Below are 10,797 nucleotides of genomic sequence, written 5' to 3'. Positions count from 1 at the left end.
TCTGTCTCTAAGCTGTCAGCCAAGGGCTACAGCCAGGGTTGACCTGGGTCAGCTAAAAGTTGGCTTGTTAGCCCAGCTGAACACTGAATGTTAAAACACAGACACCTACACTTAAAAAAAGAATTACATAGACTCACAGCAGTTTAGACTAAAGCTAAAAGGTAAAAAGCAAGATATACTAGCCCGATGGTAATTACTAATAACACAAAACAGTTATAACTCCCCAAACCTCCATACTTTAAAAGACTATATTCCTGTGTCTTTCTTTTCTTCATTACAAAACAATTTTCAACATAGTAAGTAACTTCCAGCAGACAGAGATGAGAGCGAGCTGAGCGCTCACCAAGGACCCAGGTGGGCAATACGTGCTTTGAGCTTTAAAAATAAACCAAGAACAAAGCAAGCTTCTACCGTGCAGCGCCTGACTTGCTCAGTACCTGACACATTTGGCCAGTGACGCCAGACCTGTCTGTCCCTGTGAGGACGGACAGAAAGGCTAGCAGAAAAGGCTTTCACCAGAAGATAACCGGCAGCCTGCACCTGCTCTGGGCGGGAAAGCGGACTATTGGCTAAGCAGGATGGGAGGAAGGAAATAATGAATTCTTATAAACATGAGTTCAGAGACCTCAGTGTGCTACTTTCGAGGCCCCACTGCGTCCCTCTGACGTGGTGCTTTGATTGTTCTGTCCCTTCTTTCTACCTTTATAATAATAAAACTTTGCTTAAGCTCGCAGCAGTGCAGTTCTGGCTATGTTTCCTACACTAGCTAAGCATAAGCACCCACGGCGACATCTCAACCCGCTAGACCACCATGTCCAGCTGGCGGCTGGGACTGACACCTCTGGAGTTGACCGAATCCAGCTGGAATTCACTAGAGAAGGAAGACAGGCAAGAGGCCTTTAATTGTGAGGAAACCGGGATAAAGAAAAGGAGAGGAAAAGAAAAATAAAAGCAAAAACTATCCCAAAGGCAGTTTTTACCCAGCTGGCCCGTGCCCACCTCAGTCTCATCTGATGAGCCAGAGAAGGTCCTACCTTCCTCTTCACCTCACCGACAGGCTTAGTGGCCAAGCCTCATCTCCTGGAGAGGGCTGTGCGCTGGGTAGGGAGAGGGTGGGAAGCAATGGCAGCGGTGTCGGGCGAGAGTGAGCCCTGGAGGCACCGGCAGGCAGAGCTCGCTTCTCCATCCCGTCTGCTCTAACTCCCAGCAGCCTTTCATTTCTCAAGTTCCTTCTGATATCGGTCACTTCATAGCATAGAAATTCACGGTGAAGCCAGGCATGGCGGCGCACGCTTGTAATCCCCGCACTTGGGAGGCTGAGACAGGAGGATCGCACGGGTTCAAAGCCAGCCTCAGCTACTGAGTGAGGCGCTCAGCAACTTAGTGAGACCCTGTTTCCAAATAAAATAGAAAATATGTCTGGGAGTGTAGCCTGGAGGTAGAAAAGCCCCTGAGTTTCACCTCCAGTACCACAAAAAAAGAAAAAGAAAAAGAAAAGAAATTTGTGGTGAAAAATTATCAGGCTCAAGTAATCTAGATGCATTCTGGAAATCCTTTTCTCTCTCTTCTGGTTTGGATATGGAACATGCCCTGCAAAAGCCCCGGTGCGGGCAACGCAAACACGTTCTGAGGCGAAATAACTGGAGTGCGAGGGTTCTGAGCTCATCTGGGAAAATCCACGGCTGGATGAACAGATCTCCTGGGTGCTCATTTAGGCAGATAGCATGTGTCTAGAGAAGGTAGGTACCGGGGGATGTGGCCTTGGGGAATATGTGTGTGTGTGTGTGTGTGTGTGTGTGTGTGTGTGTGTGTGTATACATATATATATGGTCTTGGGGACTAAATGTATATATGTGTGTATACACACACACACACACACACACACACACAACACATATTCTGCAGGTTCAAGACCAGTCTCAGCAATTTAGTAAGCCTTGCAGCAACTTAGTGAGATCCTGTTTCAGAACAAAAAAGAGAAAGAGGAGGAAGAGGGGGAGAAAAAGAATGTGGGTGAGGGATACATCGATATTCACTAAGAACTATTCCTTTGAGTTTCCACTGTTACTTGGTATTTTCTCAAAAGAAAAAATCAGTTTGTTGCCATGGAAGACTTATATTAACACCTGGATTTTTAGCTTCTGTGAAGAAGAGCCTGAAGCCCAGTGATACTGACCACTGCTCTTCAATGGCGACATTTCCCTGAGCTGAGTAGACGGGCTGTGCTTTCATCGGATCTCATCCGGCCTCCGGCCTTCATTTATGGGGCCTCCCTGACTCCTGGTCCAGAAATGCCCAGTGAGCCATGCTGGAAAACATCCTTGGACACAAAACCTAGCATGATCTGCTGTGCTCGCTTCTAATAACTCGGCGGAGGAAATAGAGGTGATGGCTGCGTAATGTTACTTCACTGCTAACCCGGCTGTAAGGTGTGAGTCACCCCCCTACCCCACAGGGGGCAGGGCTGAGAGCTAGGAGGTGGAGCCTGCGATTCCGGGGACAGACCTCCCGCCCCGGAGGAGGGAGTTCAGAGAGGACCCGGAGAGGGAGGGAGGCATTCTCCCGCCGGCCACCGGCCCCCGCGGCCACGCGGGGGCTGGGGGTTGACCCCCCACGAATAAAGCCTCTCGTAATTTATTATGGATCTTGGCGTGTCTCTATGCTAGTGGGGCACCCCGCATTTTTCTACAATTTTACATTTTGGTGCCGAAATTCGTACTGGACTTTTGGGACCTGACTTGGACCTGCGCTTACTGGACTCGGACTTTCCATCCCCTCTCTGCGCGCCCGCCCGCCCGCCCGGCCCGCGGACTTCTGCAAACTGCTGAAAAAAGGTACACGGCTCCGCTGGGATGGGCCGGAATGCCCGCCCGCCCGCCCGCGGCACGCCGAGCCGCCTCTGGGCGCTCACGCCGCCCGCCCCGGCCGCGCCCCAGCCCGGGCTGTGCGACCGGCCGAGCTGCGCCCCGGTCCGAGCCGCGCGGCGAGCACGCCCGCGGCCCCGAGCCGCCAGCCGCCCGCCCGCGCGGCGTCCGCGGACCCGGCCAGACTGTGCCACTTGGCGCGCCTTGGCTTTCTCTGCGCCTGGCGCCGCGCCCACCGCGCCCGCGGAGGATGGGGCCGCACTGCCGGCGCGCGCGCTCCCATCACCGGGGCAGGCCCGCGGCCCCGCGGACCTCTCTCCCACCGGCCCGCCAACTCCAGCCTGTGCTGCACATTCCTTCTCTGCGCCTGGAGTGCTTAGACCCGCCCGCCCCTGCCTGCCACGCGGCGCAGGCCCCTGCGCCGGCTCTCTGCTGATTGCGCCCTTCACCCTCTGCCCGCCCACCCCGCTGCCCGGACCCGGCCATTTCGGTAAGCACCCACAGGGCATCACTGTGGGGGAAAGCCCGCCATCTTTGGTCCACGTGTAATCACTGAGGTGCCGCCATGTTTCTTTAACCCCTCCCCCCTCACGGCCTCGCTGGAGGTTCGCCATGTTTCCATATTTGACCCCTCCCACGTCATGGCCTCGCTGGAGGCCCCGCCATCTTTATTCCCGCCCACTTTCCATTCCTAACCAATCCTAGGAGTCGGCGGCCATTTTTAAAAAACTTTTCGCAGCCATCTTCAGGCCAGATCTCCACAGCAGCCTCTCTCGGCGGTAAGCTTCCTCTTAAGGAACTAAGTGGGTTCTGCCTAACTCGGAGGGTTCTGACTGACTGACTGCTGTAAAATCCGGTACCGGTGTCCTCCAGTTCTCCGACCGTCCAGGACGGTTGCGAGGTGTGAAAGAGACAAGAGACGTCTTTTCTCGGTCACACCTACTCTGTACCGAACTAGGCAGGGCCCTGGGACGCTGGAGTTTCCTGCCTTTGTTCTCGCTCGCCCACTTACAACTCATGGGGGGAAGTCAGCCATCTAAGATTGAGATCGATTCTCAATCCCCGCTGGGCCGTGTGTTATCTAATCTGCAGGCTCTGGGATTCTCAGGGGAACTGTCCCCAGAGAGACTTATTTCTCTTTGTACTAAGATCTGGCCGACATATAACTTAGCCAATGACATTCGATGGCCTGCCGTGGGCACGCTAGACTCTAGGACGCTGATGGCTCTCAGTGAATATTGCACGCGTTCAGCAAAATGGTGTGACCTCGAATATTTACAGCCCTTCTGGCGGCTGCATTTTTTGTTTTCTCCCTCTACCGGCTCTACTGCTGCCCAGGGCATGCAGGCTGGAGTATCCCGCCAGTCACAGCCGCCATCTTGGACACCACGTGGCAACTCACCGGCGCCACCTGGTGGCCATTCTGGGTCACAGGCTTACAATTCTGCAGACCCACAGCAGCCATCTTGCAATAAAACATGGGGGCCGGGGTCTGACCCAGCTGGGTTACAAGCCCCATCTTCCTCTCTCCTGGCCCCACTTCGCGAAGTGGCTGGAGCAGAAGGGGTGATACGGGTCCATGTTCCTTTTTCCCTTCCTGACCTCACTCAACTAGAAAAGAGATTGGGGTCCTTTTCTTCCAATCCTTCTGGTTTTATCAAGGAATTCCAGCATATTGTGCAGGCATATGATCTAACTTGGCGGGATTTGCATGTCATTCTAACCTCTTCTCTAACTCCAGACGAACGTGATCGGATCCTGAAGGCAGCCAGAGAGAGGGCTGACCAGAGTCATTTAACAGATCCAGGGCTTCCTATTGGTACGGCTGCAATTCCATCTGAGGAGCCCCACTGGAATTATAATGTAAAGGAGGGAATAGAAATGAGAAATTATATGATACAATGTCTTCTTGATGGTATGCGAGATGCTTCCCATAAGGCGGTTAATTATGATAAGCTCAGGGAAATCACCCAGGGTCCAAATGAAAACCCAGCAGTTTTTCTTAATCGGTTGCAAGAGGCCCTTACGCGCTATACCCGTCTAGATCCATCCTCTGAGGCAGGCTCGATCATATTGGCCACCCATTTCATTGGGCAAGCGGCTCCTGATATAAGAAAAAAGCTAAAGAAAGTTGAGGATGGCCCACAGACTCCTATTCGAGACTTGATGAACATGGCATTTAAAGTCTTTAATTCCAGAGAGGAACAGGCCGAAGCAGAGCGTGCTCTCCATCTTCGTCAGATGGCGGACTTACAGTCCCAGGCCCTGATTGCAGCCCTGAGGCCGGAGGAGGAAGGTCAGCCCTCCGGGTGGCAAGCGCCACCCAGGAGAGGACGACAATAAAGACAACCACCTCCAGGAGCCTGCTTCAGGTGTGGAGTATATGGCCATTGAAAGGCGAATGTCCTTTAAAAAGCGGTGGACCTCAGGTACCTCACTACAGGGGGTCTACCCTTCTGGACAAGGACCCGCCGCTGGCCCTATCTGGTCTGACCAAGGACTGACAGCTCCTGGAATTCCTCGTCCTCCTTCCTCCATCTTCCTTGCTGGCCCAGGGTAACTGCAGGTACAGGGTAAGCCAGTTTCCTCTTTGGTGGCCTGCTCGATCTTTCAGGCCTTAGTTTCCTTCTCAAGTCTCGGTTCAGGATGATGAGGCAAGCCCTCCAGCCTCTGCCCACAGCTTAGGCCATATCTAAAAGGGCTCTGTTACAACAGCTCCAGGGACAAATTCTCTTGCACGGTGTTGGGACCCTCTAAACTTTGTTTCTCTCGACATAACTCTCTTTGATGTTTATATTTTAGCAGGTCTACTTGTGTACATACTATGGTGCTCTCCCTCCTCGGATGCCAAATTGCCTAAGTATTAAACTTCTAAAATGGGTAACTGATGCTCCCAAGGCAGTGACAGGTGTTTAACCAGACACATCCATACTCACTCAATGCTGAAAAGAGTGGTGTGGGTCTGCTTCGGGAGTTGCTGCTATTAATAACTCTGATCTAATAAAAAACTGCTAAAGGGGCGATAGACGTTCTCCTCAGGAAAATGTTGCTATTTAAGTTAGTAGATCTAGTGACTGCCTTGTGTCTAAAAGGGCTTCTGCCCAGCCTGGGTTCCGTTCTCACAATTTTCTTTTTCTTTAACAGCACCTTGCCTGTTAGTCTCCTCAAAGCAAACCGGTCACCGAGCTCTCCAGGGTAACCTCCAACTCCAACAGCCACCTGCTCCCTTCCGGCGGCTCAAATTCCGACCTCTCCCGACCTGGGGCCTTTGACTGGGGCCCTTGATTGACGTCGCCCAATATCAGCATGAAGCCGCTAGATGAGCAAAAACCACGCCCTTCTGCAACCCCTTAGTCAAAGCCCTTCTGCACCCCTGAGTCAAAGAGGTCGGAATAAAATGTAAAATTGTAGAAAAATGCGGGGTGCCCCACTAGCATAGAGACACGCCGAGATCCATAATAAATTACGAGAGGCTTTATTCGTGGGGGGTCAACCCCCAGCCCCCGCGTGGCCGCGGGGGCCGGTGGCCGGCGGGAGAATGCCTCCCTCCCTCTCCGGGTCCTCTCTGAACTCCCTCCTCCGGGGCGGGAGGTCTGTCCCCGGAATCGCAGGCTCCACCTCCTAGCTCTCAGCCCTGCCCCCTGTGGGGTAGGGGGGTGACTCACACCTTACACCGGCTACAGTTGCTCTCGTGGGCCCTAAAGGAGCGGCTCGGCACCCTTTCAAGTTTTCTCAAACGCATTTTAACAGCGTCCTCTGCTGACCAAATCCATACTCCTTGAATTCCTGGGAGATGCTGTATTTTTAAAAAAAAACACCACTTTGGGACTTAGAAAACTTTAGGCGTGGAAGAACTCCATGAGGCGCCAGTCGCCGAGATGACTTGCCCCTTTGCTGACAGCTCCTATGATGGTTCAAGGGACTGATGTTAAGGAGTCGGGGTTCAAACGAGTTATTTCCAGAGCTTCCGTTTCGCGGGGAAGGCTGTGGCTTGGCGCCCTCTAGCGGCGATGGCCGCAGCCGCGCTGACCATCGCCCCGCCGTCCAGGGGGCGGGCAGGTGGGAGTCGCCGCTCCTCTCCAATGCAGACGCTGCGCTCGGACTCGTCACGGAATCCTCCCCCAGCCGCGGAAGTGCAGAGCTCCTGGGTCGGGACACACTTTCCTTTACCCTAGAGAATAATGACAGAATAAACAAGTGGCTTTTGTTTTAGACAGGGGAAACTTGCGGCAAAGTTAGAATTCAGTTTGTCTTTTAGAACAAGGAAGTCTGGGTTTCAAGCTTTAAAAAAAAAAACCGTATCTGGCTTACCTGACTTTGAAAACTAAGTCAAACTATCTGCTCTATGATAACAAGGTAAGTGTCCATCTTTTTTTTTTTTTGGGGGGGGGGGGAAATGTTTGCAGAAACTGTTTTTACAGGGACTGGATGTTCCTTAAGAAGGAATGTGATTCCCTTCTGGAACTTCCTGAGTAAGCGGCAGAGATAAGGGGTCAGGAAGGAAGAGAAGTGTAAAGAAAACAAAATTACACGGTTGGGCAGGGGGACCCTCAGAAAAGGAAGATGTCGGGGAGAATTAACAGAATCGTGGGGCTTTCCAGGGCTGGAGGTTCAGCTCTGATTTTATCCCGGAATGAGACAGGAGAGCCAGGCGTTGGGATGCCTGGAACACAGCGCAGGTGGAGTGATGGAGGACTGGCACAGAGAGCAGCGCAGAGTGAAGAAACGGTAGCTGGTCCAGTCCCAGACTCCACTCAGACTTGATTCTGTGACTAGCAAACCACTCGCGTCTCCCTGTCTCAAAAGTGACTGCTGGCCAGTGAGGGCTGGGCGGGATCCCCGCTGTACAGAAGTCCAGTTCGCTAGATGAGGGCTCCTTCCCCGGGGGACTAGATATGGGCAACAAAGTAGCTGTGTGGCGCTCTTTGTAGCCTGCAAGGCGCTCGCAGACACCTTACAGTGTCCTCACCTAACAAGCCCACAGTGTCCGCGCACCTTAGAATTCACACCTGTTTCTCATTTTCTGTTGTTGGTGGTGGCGGTGGTGGTGTTGGTTTGGGTGATGGTTTTGTGAAGGGTTTTTTGGCACCGATTACTTGGGTTTCAGACACAAATCAGTCCTTTCAAGCTAGAAAGAAAGAGTGAGAAAACGACTTTAACTCTCTGACCAATGTGGACGCGGGAACACAGACGTCAAAAGCTAGTCCACGGCTACACAGCTGGTTAGAGGCAGGCAGGAATTAGAACTCAGCTCTCTCGGCTCCCGCTTCGCTCCCGACCCTCCCTTACCTCCATGAAACATGTTTTGAAAGGACTGGCGCAGGCAGAATGAATGGCCTGTACGCATGGGTTAGTTTTACAAGGTGTACCTTCCCAATTGTCTCTACTGTCAGTACCTTTTCTGATGGGTCTTTAGGAGACGGGTGTTTTCACCCAGTCCCTTTTAATCCCACACCCCACGCTGGACAGGGCCAGAGGGTCTGCGGGGTTTGTCCCTGCGGCCGGCCACTGACAAAGGTCTTGCCAGGTGGTCACTCTATGTCGGCCTGCCCCCACAGGGCAGCGTCCCGCGAGGCCCGCTGTGCGTCTTTTCCCATCTCTCAGGCTTTATTACTGTCCTTCCCTTGAGTCTTGATCATCTCCAGGGCCCCTGGCTGGGCTCGCTTCTTCCGCTTGGGGTTTCCCGGCGAACACCTGTTGAATGAACTCATTTGCTGCCAGTCTGTGGTTCGGCCTATTTTTCTTTCTCTTTTTTGTTTTGTTTTGGAGACTGAACCCAGAAGCATTCTGCCTCTGAGCCACACCCCCAGCCCTATTTTATTTTATTTTATAATATGTAAATATATATAAATATTTTAAACAAGGTCTCACTAAGCTGCTAAAGGTCTCACTAAGATCAGCCTCGAACCTGAAATCCTCCTGGCTCAGCTTCCCAAGTACTAGGATTTCAGGCATGGGCCTTTATACCTAGTTCAGCATATTTTCCACTTAATCGACTTACGTAACAAGCATTTCTTTTGTGTCATTACAGAGACAGAGCCCAGAAGACATCCATCAACTCCAGACCTCACCTCGTGGCCAAGTGCTCTTATTGGTGGTGAAGGACGTTTATTTCTGATTAGAAGCTGGCTAGACCTCCTACTCCTCAGCCCAAAGGAATCCACAAGTACGTTCACCTGCGCCTTTCCAAAATCATTAGTAAATTCTACCTGCACGAGCCGAATTTTCTAGAGACAGAGGAGGGAAGGACAGAGATGAATAGGGGAGTAGAGAATTAACACTGAGTAGATATTTAGTGCTGGGCACTGCTGTGTGAATATCACCTTGTTCAATGTTCACACAAGCCTTGAATGTAGATATTTTTCTTTTTTTACAAATAATATGGCTAAGCATGGTTCAGTAGTTCTCTTGGGGTCATAGGACACATCGGCAGCAGAGACAAAGTTCAGACCCAACCTGCTGGTGTCAAAGTCCATTTTCCTGCCAGGCGTGGTGGCGCACGCTTGTAATCCCCGCGCTTGGGAGGCAGAGACAGGAGGATCGCGCAGGTTCGAAACCAGCCGCGCGCGCTGGCTTATGAGACCCTGTTTCCAAATAAAAAAGTATAAAAAATAGGTCTGGGAGTGTAGCCCGGAGGTAGAAGGGCTTCCAGGAACCCCAGTACCACCAAAAAAAAAAAAAAAAAAAGTCCATTTTCCTGGCAGCTTCTTAGTTTTCCAGAGAAACTAGGAGTGTAAGAGGAGGCCCACAGCCCCACCACAGCATGTAAGAGTCCCTGCTTCCCTGCAACCTCGCCAGCACTTATGACTGTTTGAATTCTTGACGACTGCTGTTCTAACTGGGGTTAGATGGACTCTCACGATTCTACCCTCAAAGTCTATGAGATATATATATATTTTTTTTTTTTTTTGAATCCTGGAGATGGAACTCCAGGGCTTTCTACCTCCAAGCTCCACCCCCAGCCTTATTTTTGATTCTTTATTTTGAAATAAGGTCTCACTGAGTCACAAAGGGCCTCACTAAGTAACTGAGACTGGCCGCAAATCCAGATCCTCCAGCGTCAGCCTCCCAAATGCTGGGATTACGAGCGTGCGCCACCACGCCCGGCTATGAGATCAATTTTTTCAATCCCGCATAGGAGCGAGATCATGCCGTATCTGTCTCTCTGTGGCTGATTTATTTCACTTAGCGTCACAACGTCCACTTCTATCCTTCTTGCCGCAAGTACAGGATTTCTTTCTATGTCCGCATAGTATTCCATTCTACATATGTTTTCTTTATTCCACGTTTCTTTATATATTCATTAGCTGATGGAAAACCAGGTCACAGAGAAGACGAAGAGGCCAAGGTCACAGAGATAGCCAGTGGTGATATCGGAACTTACCCCACATAGCCTGGTGTCTGAGCCTGCATCTGTAATAACACGTGGTTCTGCCTCCACTCGAAGATGCGCTGCCCAGTTGAGTCCTGTGTCAACCTTGTCATGTAAAGAAGCTCTGCTTAGCCAGGCATGGTGATGCACGCCTGTAATCCCAGTACTTGGGAGGCTAAGACAGGAGGATCGCAGGTTTGAGGACGGCTCCAGCAAGTAGTGAGACTCTCATCAGTGTAGCGAGACCCTGCTTCAAAAGAAAATATAAAATAGGGCCGGGGGTGTGGCTTGGAAATAGAATGTTTCTAGGTTCAATCCGTAGGGCCACACACACAAAATAAAAATAAAAACAGAGCATAGTGGTGCATGCTTGTAATCCCAGCATTTGGAAGGCTGAAGCAGGAGGATCACAGTTCACAGACAGCCACAGCTAATTAGTGAGGCGGCTCTTTGCAACTCAGTGAGACCCTGTTTCACAATAAAGAATAAAAAGTAGGGCTGGTGGTATAGCTCAGAAGTAGAATGCCCCTGGGTTTCATCCCCAGTACTGCAAAATAATTA

The sequence above is a fragment of the Muscardinus avellanarius genome, assembly GCF_963383645.1.
Source record: "Muscardinus avellanarius genome assembly, chromosome: 7".
Classification (NCBI taxonomy): Eukaryota; Metazoa; Chordata; class Mammalia; order Rodentia; family Gliridae; genus Muscardinus; species Muscardinus avellanarius.
The sequence above is the reverse complement of the archived record's forward strand: the minus strand, read 5'-3'. Positions refer to the sequence as shown.